Raw genomic sequence first — 15793 nt, 5'->3', positions numbered from 1 at the left:
TTCACCTCTCTCAGAGCCGCTCCAAACAGTTGGGCCCGTTACCATGTGAACCTTCTGAGGCTCTGTCAGGGGATAAAACTCAAGCAGGCTGCAGATTCCTTCTTTAAAGTCAGTTAATGTATGTGATTATCCAGAGTATCGCGGGAGCCAGGCTGCTCCAGGTAGGTATGGCATGGAGAAGGACATGATGGTCATAGTAGCCGTGGTGGTGTCCGGCTGGCTGATAGAAGCGGCAAGCCCTGCGGGACCCGGCGGTGGTACGAGGCCTGCGGCTGCGCCTATTGAGGGGCCTGGGGGCGCTTTTAGGTCTGCGGCTGCGGCCGCCGCTACTTCCCCTCCCGGGTCGGACATGGCCGTTCCTCCTCTCTGCTAACCTGATGGAAGTCGGGGGCTCCTCTCCGGAATCGGCACTTTGCAGCATCTCTTCTTGTGGCTCTGCTGCACGGCATCTCCACTTCTGGCTTTCCAGGCAGCAGCACGGCACCAGTCTTCCTGCTTCGCGCTCTTTTCGGCTGGCTCTGCCCAAAAAGGTATCGCTCCCCCTCCTCGTGCTCCACGCTGCGTGGCAATGGCAGATTTTGGCGGGAAACGGCAACACACAGTCCTTTAGTAAAGCACAGTTCAAATACAGTTCTTAGGCGCACATGACCCGATTTTCAGGCTTAAGTAGATCCTGTTCGTGACGCCAAAGTTGAAGCGCCCCCACATCAGGGCAATGGGGTACTCAGAGCCGGGCCCTTTGGTTCTCGTCAGGGATGTCACGGTGGCTGACCCGGTCCGTGGCCCTAGGGGAACGTCCGTTGTAAAATGGGGAAAGGTATTTAAAGGGATAGTGTTCGTGACGCCACATGCTGCTAAGGGGTCCGCTGGGGTGATGTTATGGCAGCCAGATGGTGTACCTTCCCACAGGTGAAGTGTTTCCCCAGGGCTTCCCAGAGTGTAGATGGTGGATCGTGGATGATGTAAGGCGCAGTGAATAACGAGGACACAAGGTTGCAGTCTCTTTACCTTTACTGAAGGCTTCAGCATCCACAGTCCAGGGTACAGACCACAGGGTAGGCAGAGTCCGGCCGGTCTGAAGGCAAATCCAGGGTCCCCTTATCCAGGTGGAAATCAGTAGCCTTCCTCTAGCAACTGTGTGTTGTAGTACCTCCCTGCTGAGCTTCTCGGTAAGGTCCTCACAACTATTGTAGATGTTGAGTCTCTTCCTCTCCCTCTCTGTCCCCCAGATGGTATGGATAGGACAAACCCGTATGACTGATGACCTGAGGCTTTTTACAGGGACCCTAGAGACACTCCAGCCCCCACAAGTTGCCACCGTGCCTCCTGGGTATATGGTCGGGCAGCCAACGTGGAATTAACTGTCGTGCCAGTCTCTGAAGTAATGCATAGAGATCTTTACTCCCTCGGTATGCTCACTACCGGCTTCTGCGCTTCAGAAGAAAGCAGCTTGCTCCTGGCTGATCTCTCTCTGATATTCCTCTCCTGTAGGGTTGAGCGAAACGGATCGAAATTGTTCAAAAGTCGCCGACTTTTGACAAGGTCGGGTTTCATGAAACCCGACCCGACCCCAGTGGGGGGTCGGCCATGAAGTCGGCGATCTTTTGAATCTGGAATCGGAATTCCGATCCCGATTCCCGATATGTTTAAGATATCGGGAATTGGTATCGGAATTCAGATTAAAGTGTAAAATATAGAATTAAAATAAAAAATATTGCAATACTTACCCTCTGACGCGCCCTGGTACTAACCGGCAGCCTTCCTCCTTCAAATCCGCGCTTCTAGGACCTTGCCGTGACGTCGCGGTGACGTCGCGGCTTGTGATTGGCCGCGCGAGCGGTCACATGGGCGGCCGCGCGGCCAATCACAAGCCGTGACGTCACCCGCGACGTCACCGAAGGTCCTGGAAGGCTGATTCTAAGGAAGGAAGGTTCCCGGTTAGTACCAGGGCGCGTCAGAGGGTAAGTATAAGGATATTTTTTATTTTAATTCTATATTTTACACTTAAATATGGATCCCAGGGCCTGAAGGAGAGTTTCCGCTCCTTCAGACCCTGGGAACCATGGAAACCCAATGCACTGCATTGGGTTTCGAGTTTCGGCTGACCCCGACCCCGACTTTTTTATAGGATCGGCCGATTTCACTCGACCCGACTTTTCCAAAAGTCGGGTTTCGTGAAACCCGACCCGATCCTATAAAAGTGAAGGTCGCTCAACCCTACTCTCCTGTGCTCTGCTTTCCGGAACACTCTCTACAATATGTTCGCTTAGTTTCTTCCTTCAGGAGCTACAGCACTTCAGGCTCCAGGACTCCGTCCTGTCCTTCTGACTTCCTGATAGGAACTGCACTCTGAACCCCTTTTCCCTCCAGATCAGCATCTTATCAAGGGGAGTTCACCTTAAACAGGCTTAGAGCTCCCCCTTCTGGTCTGGAGTGTGAACATGTTGCATGCATTGTGTTACCTGATGAGAAGATCTCCTTTATTGCCTTCAGACGTAATATCACTCCCCCTGGTGGAAGAATAACATTACTGCAACGACCAGGACTCTGGGGCGCTGCACCTGCTCTCACTCGTGACTTGGGGTTGTGCCTGCAAGGGTTAATCTATCTCCCCACTCTCAGTCCAGCATTCAACCTCTGTCCTATGCTGTAATGGGAGCATAAATCATGCACCGACCCAGGCCACACACCCGCTCATACATGCTGCCACCACTCATCAAATTCACGGGCGATGAGTCCCCGAACTAACAATACTAATAAAAATATGTTTATCGCTCATAAGGCTCACACACCCTAGGTTATGGATTCTTTTAGAACATTCAAGGTTCAACTTGTTAAAGTTTTATACTTTAATAACAAAAGGTTCAATGCTTACAATAAGAAAAAGGTATAAAAATATAATAACAAGACATACAACTTATGCAAAACAGTGTCAAAAATAAACAGGAGAAATTTACAGAAATTATCTAACTTGGTAGTTGCTTTCTGCTCCCTGAGGGTAGGATGATGTAGATTGGATCACACCAGCTTCTCAGGCTGCCCCCATCATGTGAACATAATTCTCTGTCTGCAGCCTAAATGTATAACTTTGGTCTGGAGGTCAGGTTTCTAGACCGGCCCCCCCAGGTTAATATCATAATTGTGGTCTGTTTGATTGGGCACGGCCGCTCTACTAATGAATATATATTATTTTCCTCTGGAGACACTTGTGAGATGGTTCCCAGGAATAGGTACCTCAGGCCGCAATTAGCATCTCCCCTCCAAGACTAGGGGGTGTCAAGTGTTCCTTTCTTCTTGGCCTTAGCTAGACCTCCTGGTGAGATATCGAGACACAATTTCTACTAGTCCCAAGGAAATACCTATTAATACCTAGGTGCGACTTGCCTTCAGGACAGATGTTACATTATCACTGGACACACATGTAACCCTAGACATATGTCACTACAAACATATAGATATATATACACATATTTCACCACAGGAGGGTCTGAGAAAACTGTCCCAGAACTTTGCCATTGTTCCCCTGTCTGACCTGGATTGTACTTGTGTCTCTCTCGCTTGGACTTTTTGGTTGTACAACACACTCTGACGTCTGCTGCCAGCGTTCTAACATGGAAATTTTCTAAGTAATTCCGCTACAAGGGCCCTCTGGTACTGCAACATTTTAGTACACCTCTCTGCCTCTGGTAGAAGAGATTGAATGTTCTCCTTGTAGCGTGGGTCTAGAAGTGAAATGCAGCGCAACATAAAGTCAGCCATGCGTACCAGACTGCCTGTCACGGAAATGCCACACTGCCAAATATGTGGCCTGTTTTTTTTTTAAATGCAAAATAGTGCTGTATATAATTAGAGTAACAGACCACAAAAACAGTGGCAAAACAGCCTAAAATGCCCAAATTTGGAGCACGCAGAGATATGAGGCCTTTTTTTGATTAATTTAAAACACAAAAAAAACAGTGGCACAAAGCTAGCATACACAACTATGCTACGTGTAATGACCAGAGGTCCGAATAAGATCCAGTGAGTCACAAACCAAGACCAAGGCAGAAATCTCCAACGGTATTTACTCAAAAGCAAAATAATAAAGGTAATATGGAGAATATTAAGGCAGATGCACCCCAAAGATACACTAGCTCAGCAGCAGCTGAAATCACTGTGCCACTCCAAGGTCTCCTGAGAACTGTTTCTATAACAGACTAGTAAAAAATTTACCTAACAGAGCAACTAAAAACAGGAAACAAGTGTAAATTGAATGTAGTGTTATCAAGGGAGCCCCTGGAACTTACACAACTCTAATATAAGATACACCTCTAAAGTAACAATTAAACACTCAGAGCAGAGATACCCGGGTATCTATAACTATGGTACCGTATCCTGAGATGGATTTCCTCTCAGGCAGGAATCCGCACAGGCTGCAGCCAGTCCATATCTTCAGCGCCAATAAGTTACAGCAAGTTCCTCATGTCTAGTCGGCCGATGCCGAGCCCAAACGCCGGGGACTTAGTTAGTGGTCTCACGATGTTGTCTCTGCTTCTGTAGCTCCTAGGAATGCTTCCACGACAACCCGTCCGTCTCTGTATCAGCAGTCTGCCCAGACTTGTTTCTCCACTCAATGCACAGGGAATCCACAGAGTTCCAAATACGTACTGGGTTTTAGCAAAGTCTCAGTCTTTTCTTAGATCAAGGGTTAGCTCTTCTCCAGGAAATGTTAGCAACAAAAGTCTCTCAAAAGCTTCTTTTCCTCCAAACACACTCGCAGTAAATCCACACACAGTCACTTTTTAAGATATCACAGCAGCTTCTGCCTTTTCTTCCCGCCTTTTTCTCTCTGCTCTCACTTCCTTGTTTCACTTTACACACAAGACACCAGACCCCACCCCCCAGCACACATTGTCTCCGGGAGTTTTGCAGGGTCTGTCCTCTGCTGCAGCAGGCAAAAACCACAGGGTCCTAGTGCCCTCTCAGTGGGACTACAGTTCACTCTCTTACACTATGTATGCCTGACAAACTATGATTTTTAAACAGACCTCTGTCTGACAGAACAGACTGTATATTTTTTGGGAAAAAAAAAATTGCAACTAGGTATTTAGTAAAGAAGCTGCAGCAGCAGCAGACAGTTATGGGGCTTTGGGAAGGATGCAGTGGGAGCAATGAACGCACTTACAGTGCCTGCAGGTCTTGCACTGATGTGGATATGCTGTGCCCTGCCTACCTAGCGCTGCAATATCGGGACCCACAAATTAGCCCTAAAAAGGACTGTTGGTTTCTCAGGAGTTGTGGATTTAACAGTTGACCTACACTAAGGGTACTTTCACACTTGCGTCGGTACGGGGCCATCGCAAACCGTTGGCCTGACGTACTGGCGGACAGTGTGTAAAATGTAGCACAACGTGGGGAGCGGATGCAGTTTTACAACGCATCTGCTGCCCATTGCGATGAGCGGGGAGGATGGGGTGGAGTTTCAGCTGCGCATGCGCGGTCGAAAATGGCAGACACGTCGCACAAAAAAAGTAACATTGAGCGCTTTTTTGTGTGTCGCGGCCGCCAAAAACACGACGCATCCGTCGCACGACGGATGCGACGTGTGGCCATACGTCACAATGCGTCGCTAATGCAAGTCTATGGAGAAAAAACGCATCATGCGGTGTCTTTGCAGGATGCGTTTTTTCTCCAAAACGACGCATTGCGTCGTACGCCAAACAACGCAAGTGTGAAAATACCCTAACTATAAAAACCACGATTCTGACCCTATCTCGGCAGCAGCTCTCCCTACTCTCACTGAATCTGGAGCTCAATGCGGCGAGCAGGGCGGCACTAGGTCTCTTATGCTCGGGATGTTGCTGTGCGGCCCAGCCAATCACTGCACGACCACAACAAAGATGGCTGCGGATTTTCATGGCCTGGCAGACAATCCCTGCAGCGTGATTAGGTCTCTAAAGTCCGCCAAAAATGCTGGGTGGAGACACCAGTTACCACCGAATAATCCCGGAAATGCTCGGTGCTCGGCGAGTACACTGTTGCTCGGGCGAGTAACAAGTAGTGGCGAGCACGTTCGCTCATCACTAGTTAGTTAATTTTATATTTTAATAGATTGTTCTTTTAGGGACTCAATGATACCACATATGTGTTTTTTTAAGGGGCAAAAGGGAGGTGAATTGAACTTTAAAAAAAAAATTCATATTTTTAAAAACTTTTTTTTTTTTTTTCATCTTTCACTGTATTTTTTAGTCCCCTTAGGGATTATATAGCAAAAAACATGGTCTTCTATGAACGACAGTCAGAAGCTGGAGTCCATAGGAGAACTGTCATTACTGGCAAGGGGGTCTGCAGCAAACTCCCCGAATATCATGACAATCCATCAGCACCCTTTGTTCTCATCATGCACCCCAATGCCAGCGCACTGTAAATTCATTTAACAGGTTAACAGCCGTAGGTGGAGCTCATATCGCACCTGTTTGAGGTAGATGATGGCTGCATATCACAAATATATTGATTCCATTCTTAAGCCCACATCAAAGTCAGGGAGCCGTCATATGACGTAACTGTATGCCATATATTGGTAAGGGGTTAAAAGGTTATGCCCTATCCGTAGGGTACTATTTCCCGCAGTCTATGGGACTGCCATAAATAGCTGATCACTGTACTCTGCCTTTTCTGGTATTCCTATGGACAAGGAATGGAGCAGTGTTCGTACATGCACACCTCCAGGCAAGACATGATTGTTCTTTGGATCGCAGGGGGTTCTAGGACCACCAACAATCAGATATATTTTCTATTCTATGGATAGGGGATAACTTTCAATTATTGGAATAGCCCTTTAATTTTCATGACCTATCCCAGAGGTGCACAACTTTCTTTGGTCCAAGGGCCACATTGTCATTCTGAAGCAATCTGGTGGCCGCTCTAAAAATTAAAGGAGTATTACCTTCTGTGACTTAGGTACAAATTGCACTTACAGTACTCTTATCTCCACCAAGCAGCAGTCTAATGATATGTTCAGTTCAAAAATTTCTGACTAGGATTTAGAAAATGGCTTCTGCTCCCAAATCAACATCAAAAAGGTGTCACATACTCTTTGAATAAGTTTCCAAGTGATATTAATGGGAAAATCTCTTTTAGTGCACACAAACTGCAAATTTTTCTTAATATGCAAATGAGCTGTTAAGGTCTATGGGTGGGGTGGAGCCGCATATTCATTACTATACCATGTGACAGCTCAGTACAGGAAGAAGCTGCCGGCGCCCGGAGAACCAGGGACCTGCAGGGACCGCGCCAGGAGCAGGTGAGTATTATTAGACAGCTGCCGCTCCCCCTCCCCTGCCGACCCCTGGGAATGACTCGAGTATAAGCCGAGAGGGGCAATTTCCGCCTAAAAAAAGGGGCTGAAATTCTCGGCTTATACTCGAGTATATATGGTATATTATACTCACCCAGGGGCGATCCCGCTGCTGTCCGGTCCGATGGGCGCCTTCTATCTTCATACGATCACGTCCTCTTCTTGTCTTCTTGCAGCGGCTCCTGCGCAGGCATACTTTGTCTGCCCTCTTGAGGGCAGAGCAAAGTACTGTGTGGCGCCCAAGGGTCCTGGTCATCACAGTAACATTGCTTTCCTCACGGGGAGAGTGATGTTATGTTTGGAAGCGATGAAGGATATCTTTTATCAGGTAATCACCATACACATAACATGTTCACACTCCAGGCCACAAGGGGAGCTTTTGATCCTATTTCTAGGTGACTCCCCTGAATATGCATACATATTGTGGTTTGTAGGGAAGTTAGATTCTGTCAGAGGACAGAGGAGGAAGCAGTCAGACATAGAGTGTCGGAAGGACTGAAAGAGTCGTGTAGCCAGAGTCGCTACAGCTCCTAAAGAAAGAGAATTAAGAAGGAAAGGACAGCTTGTGGAAAGTGTCTAGGAGAGCAAAGCACAGGAGAGTGATATTAGGGGAGACCAGCTGCGAACGAGCTGCCTCTCTCTGAAGCGCAGATAACCGGTAGCCGGAACACCGAGGTTGTAAGGGACTCTAAGACTTACAGCAGAGACCGGCAGGACAGCTGAACTGCAAGTTACTGTACCTGTCCGCCACACACACACCTGAAGACACAGTAACACATAGAGCCCCTGGCGTGATAGAGTCCCTGTAAAAAGGCTCGAGTTACCTGTCATACAGGTATTGTCCTATCCTACATGGGGGACAGAGAGAAGAACTGTGAGGGATATTGCAGCGCCCCAGGGTCCTGGTCGTTGCAGTAATATCATTATCCTCTAGGGGGGAGTCATGTTACGTTTGGAGGCAATAAAGGAGATCTCTTTACCAGGTATCTCAAACACGCAACACATTTCACACTCCAGTCCACCAGGGGGAGCTATGCTCCTATTTATTAGGACACTCTTCACAATTAGGTAAAACTGGTGGTCTGGATAGGAAGTTAGGCAGAAGCTGGCTGAGCTTTACTCGGTCAGATGCTGGCTGAGCTTCGGCTCAGGTAGTGGGTCCCTGACAGGGGTGGGATCCTGTCAGAGGCCTAGACAGAAGACCATGGAGCAGCACCTGCCCCACGTGCGGCAGCATCAAGAAAGAGACATAAACAGAGAACTGTATTATAGAGGGTGAGAAACGAAGTTATAGCAAAGGGAGAGGAAACCAGAAGGAGTTCTGCCCTACACAGGTTGCCTCCTTCTGAGGTGCAGAATCCTGGTAGCCGAAACACCGAGGGAGCAACAGTTCTTTATGCCTTGCTCCAGAGACCGGCAGGACTGTTGTGAATTCTGTGGCAGAGCTCCCTCCTGTGGTCACAAGTGGTACTTTGGCTGATTCTCTCTGTGAGCTTCCGTTGGTGGAGGAGAGTGGTACTGCGGCTTCTGAGTTTCCTTCCTCAGGTGATGTGGTGAAGTCGTTAGGTGCTGCTCTATTTAACTCCACCTAGTGCTTTGATCCTGGCCTCCAGTCAATGTTCTAGTATTGGACCTGTTTCCTCCTGGATCGTTCCTGTGGCCTGCTGCTCTGCATAGCTAAGTTCCGCTTTTGCGATTTTGTTTGCTGTTTTTTCTGTCCAGCTTGCTTATTGTTTTTTCCTTGCTTGCTGGAAGCTCTGGGACGCAGAGGGTGTACCTCCGTGCCGTTAGTTCGGTACGGAGGGTCTTTTTGCCCCCTTTGCGTGGTTTTTTGTAGGGTTTTGTGTTGACCGCAAAGTTACCTTTCCTATCCTCGCTGTGTTCAGAAAGTCGGGCCTCACTTTGCTAAATCTATTTCATCTCTACGTTTGTCTTTTCATCTTATCTCACAGTCATTATATGTGGGGGCTGCCTTTTCCTTTGGGGTATTTCTCTGAGGCAAGGTAGGCTTATTTTCTATCTTCAGGCTAGCTAGTTTCTCAGGCTGTGCCGAGTTGCATAGGGAGCGTTAGGCGCAATCCACGGCTGCCTCTAGTGTGGTTGGAGAGGATTAGGGATTGCGGTCAGCAGAGTTCCCACGTCTCAGAGCTCGTTCTATGTTTTTGGGTTATTGTCAGGTCACTGTATGTGCTCTGACTTCTATGTCCATTGTGGTACTGAATTACCTTATCATAACACAGGACAGCTAATTCCACATTACCTGCCCACTCTATACCCAGGAGGCAAGGTGGCACCCACGAGAGGCTGGGGCATGATAGAGTCCCTGTAAAAAGCCTCCGGTCATACAGGTTTGTCCTATCCATCTGGGGGACAGAGAGAGACATAACATCTAGAACATCTACAACAGTTGTGAGGACCTTATGAGAGGCTCAGCAGTAAGGTACTACAACACCCACATGCTAGAGGAAGGCTACTGATTTCCACCTGGATAAGGGGACTCTGGATTTGCCTCCAAACTGGCCGGACTCTGCCTGCCCTGTGATCCGGTGCTCAGGACTGTGGACGCTGAAGCCTTCAGTAAAAGGTAAAGAGACTGCAACCTTGTGTCCTCATTCTTCACTGCGCCTCTCACCATCCACCATATACACACTGGGAAGCCCTGGAGACATACTTCACCTGTGGGAATGTATACCATCTAGCTACCATAACATCACCTCAGCGGACCCCTTAAAGCAGCGTCGGTCACCCTGACTGAATACCACAGGTGGCGTCACGAACATTCCCCTTTAAAGACCTTTCCCTTTAACTCGGACGTCCCTAGGGTCACGGACCGGGTCAGCCACCGTGACATCCCCCTTGAGAACCGAAAAGGACCCGGTACCAAGTACCCCTAGCCCTTGGGGGCGCTCCAATCTACTTTACATGTGGGAAGTTATACCATCTAGCTGCCATAACATCCCCCCAGAGGACCCCTTAAAGCAGCGTCGGTCCCCACTGACTGAATAGCACAGGTGGCGTCATGAACATAAACTTTATTCAATTATCCCTTTTACATGGGCGCCCAGGGCCACAGACGGGATCGCCACTGTGACACCCCCCTGTGAACACCAGACGCGGTACCGGGTACCCCACGGCCCTGGCGGGCGACTCAACTGCAGTGTGCAGGCGCCGGGAAAGGTCAGAGAGGCCCGGTGCCTGCGCACTGCAGTACTTTTCTCTGCCCTTTACAGGACAGACAAACTACGCCTGTGCCGGAGAAGCAGCGTGAAGACAAGAAGAGGGCGTCATCATATGAAGATAGGAGGAGCCAGACCTGGCCGCGACTCCCGTCGGACCCGGACCGCAGCGGGACCGTCCCTGGGTGAGTATAATATAACCTGTTTTTCTTAACTTTCAGGTTACATCGGGGGCTTATCTACAGCATTAGAGAATGCTGTAGATAAGCCCCTGATGGCGGTGGCCTTATCTCATATACGATTTTTGGGGTGACAGATTCCCTTTAAAATAATCTCTGGAGGCAGATTCTCAGGGACATAAGTGTCCGACCCATAGATCTTAACAGCTCATTTACATATTAAGAAAATTATCGATTTCTTGAGAATAAGACATTGGATCGCAGATATCAAGGTATTATTTTGCTAATTCTCCTACATGTCCATATAGATGGCTTAGGAGGTTTGATTTGACAGATGCCCTTTAATAATTTTGGTTTAGTGGACCTTCGCTATTCTGGTTCGTCGCTCAGTAGCTTCCTTGTTTTATGGAGAATGTGAAGGCATCTGTTTGGAAGTGAAGTCCACATCTTGCAGCCGCATGCTATTCCATCTGGTTTGCGTTTAGTTGGACCATCAGTTATTTTTCAACAGGACAATGACCCCAAACACACCTCCAGTCTGTGTAAAGGCTATTTGCCCAAGAAGGAGAGTGATAGGGTGCTACGCCAGATGACCTGGCCTCCACAGTCACCAGACCTGAACCCAATCGAGATGGTTTGGGGTGAGCTGGACCGCAGAGTGAAGGCAAAAGGGCCAACAAGTGCTAAGCATCTCTGGGAACTCCTTCAAGATTGTGGGAAGACCATTTCCGGTGACTACCTCTTGAAGCTCATCAAGAGAATGCCAAGAGTGTGCAAAGCAGTCATCAATGCAAAAGGTGGCTACTTTGAAGAACCTAGAATATAAGACATATTTTCAGTTGTTTCACACTTTTTTGTTAAGTATATAATTCCACATGTGTTAATTCATAGTTTTGATGGCTTCAGTGTGAATTTACAATTTTCATAGTCATGAAAATACAGAAAAATCTTTAAATGAGAAGGTGTGTCCAAACTTTTGGTCTGTACTGTATATCAAGTACATGTGGGCAGCAGGTTGAGCCCTAGTTTCATCTGAGTCCTACATTTCTGTCTCCTGCCACCAGGTGGCAGTGTTCTGTAATCTTTCAGCTATCGGACTGTATAGGATTGTGCTCCCTACATACCACTGCATGAAATAATGTTTATATCGGGATAATGACTGTAATGACCTTTCCTGCACAGCAGAAGTGGCGATATCATCCTAAAAGTGCAGGGGTATACACAGGGTAAACTTTATGCAGGATATATATGAATATACGCTGCCAGTCACATCAGAATAATGATCGGACATTAATTTGTTTTTTTAAACCATGTACTAAAGGTCATACCACTGAGTGCAAGGCTTATTATGGGTACCCGATAACCCCATGGGGGTCTCATCAGGTATAGTACCAGTTGGGAATATACATGGCGGCCATAAGTATTGCCAAGTGTTAGTGCTCATGTGTTATACACCATGAACCATCAATCTGAGTAGGGGTTAATCAGACACCTCCCTCCCCCTAATTCTTGGGGCTGTATTGAGCCCCCGGCTTGTTGTCCCGCAGTTTGGGGTCTCCCTGGAGACGCTCCCAGCAGGGTTTTTTTTTTTTTACTCTGGCTTAAGGAAATGCTTTAATTTTACAAATGTCCCGGTTATGGCCTAAACCCATCTGATTTAGCAGAGGTCACAATAAACTGTGGAGCGTGACACTTTACTAACGGAGAGCAAGAGAGCGGGGTCTTAGAGTTTGAGAAAAAGAGTTATGTCACAGCAATGGTTCTGGTGGGTAGTGCGTCTTATAGGAGGGCAGTGATATAGTCCAACCCTGTCCTGTCATAAGGCTGTGCTCCTATCTGCTAAACCGGCCATTGGAAGCGTTGGACTCCTGACAATACTGTACAAAGACCTTACAAGCACAAGCAAACATGTTTTACCCCCTATGAATTATGTGAAATATCTGCATTGTGCCTTGGTGATATCTCCATACTGTCATCACAATGGTTCAAGTGGTTTCTAATACGGAACACCAAATACCTATACTACATGAAGCTAAAGGGAACCTGTCAGCTTGTTTTTGTTATGTAACCTGAGGGCAGCATGAGGTAGTGACTGAGATACTGATTCCAATGTGTCACTTATTAGGCTGTGTGCTGTTGTTTCAATACAATCAGTGCTTTATCAGCAGGAGATTATCACTGCGGACCAGCTGCCTGAGTGCCTCCTGGTCCAACCTCACCCCTAGCACTGATTAGCATCTTACTGTTAGTGTACAATATACAGAAAGTTGTGGTGCTAATGGGGACAGCCTTCTGAGCTCTGCTGCATTTGCAGCAGAGAAAACTCTGATAGTTTACTGGGTGCAGCAGTTGTGAAACAAAGTGATACATCACTGGAATCAAGGCCTCTTTTCCTACATTATGCTGCTCTCAGATGAGGTGGCAAAAACCTGGTGGTGACAGATTCCTTTTAAATGATTCTTCAAATCTACACCTACCACTAGGGGGAGTTAAGATAGGATTTATACAACTCCTATTAAAGGGAATCTGTCACCCCATTTTAGGCCCTTAAGCTAAGGCCACTGCCATAAGGCCACTGCCATTCTATAATGCTGTAGATAAGCTCCCGATGTAACCTGAAAGATAAGAAAAACAAGTTAGATTATACTCACCCAGGGGCGGTCCCGATGCGGTCCGGGCCAAATAGGTGTCACGGCCCGGGTCCGGCCCCTCCCATCTTCATGTGATGACGTCCTCTTCTTTGCTTCCTGCCATGGCTCCTGTTGAGGGCAGCGTAAAGTACTGCAGTGCGCAGGCGCCGGGAAAGGTCAGAGAGGCCCAGCACCTGCGCACTGCAGTACTTTGCTCTGCCCTCAACAGGACAAATAAAGTACGCCTGAGCCGGAGCCGCTGCAGGAAGACAAGAAGAGGACGTCATCGTATGAAGATGGGAGGCCCCGGACCGCGACGCCCATCGGACGGGACCGCCCCTAGGTGAGTATAATCTAACCTCTTTTTCTCATCTTTCAGGTTACATCGGGGGCTTATCTACAGCTTTCCAGAATGCTGTAGGTAAGCTCCTGATAGCGATGGCCTTATCTTATAGGCCTAAAATGGGGTGACAGATTCCCTTTAACCCCTATCTGACCTCGGACGGGATAGTACGTCCGAGGTCAGATCCCCTGCTTTGATGCAGGGCTCCGCGGTGAGCCCGCATCAAAGCCGGGACATGTCAGCTGTTTTGAACAGCTGACATGTGCCCGTAATAGGCGCGGGCAGAATCGCGATCTGCCCGTACCTATTAACTAGCTAAATGCCGCTGTCAAACGCAGACAGCGGCATTTAACTACCGCTTCCGGCCTGGCGGCCGGAAATGACGTCATCGCCGACCCCCGTCACATGATCGGGGGTCGGCAATGCGTCTGGATGGTAACCATAGAGGTCCTAGAGACCTCTATGGTTACTGATTGCCCGTCGCTGTGAGCGCCACCCTGTGGTCGGCGCTCACAGCACACCTCCATTTCTGCTACACAGCAGCGATCAGCAGATCGCTGCTATGTAGCAGAGCCGATCGTGCTGTGCCTGCTTCTAGCCTCCCATTGAGGCTATTGAAGCATGGCAAAAGTTAAAAAAAAAAAAAGTTAAAAAAAATGTGAAAAAAATAAAAAAAATATAAAAGTTTAAATCATCCCCCTTTCGCCCCAATCAAAATAAATCAATAAAAAAAAAAATCAAATCTACACATATTTGGCATCGCCATGCTCAGAATCGCCCGATCTATCAATTAAAAAAAAGCATTAACCTGATCGCTAAACAGCGTAGCGAGGAAAAAATTCGAAACACCAGAATTACGTTTTTTAGGTCGCCGCGACATTGCATTAAAATGCAATAACAGGCGATCAAAAGAACGTATCTGCACCAAAATGCTATCATTAAAAACATCATCTCGGCACGCAAAAAATAAGCCCTCAACCGACCCCAGATCACGAAGAATGGAGATGCTACGAAAATGGCGCAATTTTTTTTTTTTTAGCAAAGTTTGGAATTTTTTTTCACCACTTAGATAAAAAATAACCTAGTCATGTTAGGTGTCTATGAACTCGTACTGACCTGGAAAATCATAATGGCAGGTCAGTTTTTGCATTTAGTGAACCTAGCAAAAAAGCCAAACAAAAAACAAGTGTGGGATTGCACTTTTTTTGCAATTTCACCGCACTTGGAATTTTTTTCCCGTTTTCTAGTACACGACATGCTAAAACCAATGATGTTGTTTAAAAGTACAACTCGTCCCACAAAAAATAAGCCCTCACATGGCCAAATTGACAGAAAAATAAAAAAGTTATGGCTCTGGGAAGGAGGGGAGTGAAAAACGAACACGGAAAAACGAAAAATCCCAAGGTCATGAAGGGGTTAAAGACTTATTCCCAGAAAAACTTTGTATCTCTTTAATTCCTTCTAAACTTGTCTTTATTGTAGTGGTGGTGCAAGAAAATAGTTAACGATGAGCATCAGTCTTTTGTAAAGTTATATAAAAAAAGTGAATTCCAGTCCAAACATAATCTGCTATATGAGCTGAACAGTCTGATTTGAGGTCATGTGATCAAGAAGAGGACCGGTGTGGCACTGGAAACAAGGGAAGAAAGAGATCGGTAAATATCTTAATGCAGAGCACTATTTCATATTTAGAAGAGATTAGCGAATTTTGCTAGGCGTGCTTCTTTAACCCCTTCCTGACATGCGTTGTATATGTACTGCTCTGTGGGAGCTGTGTTCCCGCAAAGAGCAATACAGGTATGGCGCACTGATCGCACGGCCTCACGTTGAGCGCCGCTGCAATCGGTTGCGGGTTTCAGCTTCATGTGAGAGATGACACCCTGTAGTAAGGCCCACGATCGGTGCTAGCACCAATTGCAGGCATTTAACCCCTCTGATGCCACTGTCACTAGTGACAGCGACTTCAAAAAACATCGTTCAGGGATGTCAGCTCGTCCCACAAAAAGACAAGCCATAACATGACTCAGTCGGCCGAAATACGGAAAAATTATAGCTCTCAAAATATGATGCAAAAACTATTTTTTGCAATAAAAAGCATATTTTAGTGTGTGACAGCAGCGAAACATAAA

The sequence above is a fragment of the Ranitomeya imitator genome, chromosome 2 (genome assembly GCF_032444005.1).
Source record: "Ranitomeya imitator isolate aRanImi1 chromosome 2, aRanImi1.pri, whole genome shotgun sequence".
In the NCBI taxonomy this organism is placed as follows: Eukaryota; Metazoa; Chordata; class Amphibia; order Anura; family Dendrobatidae; genus Ranitomeya; species Ranitomeya imitator.
This window is presented reverse-complemented; position numbering follows the sequence as displayed.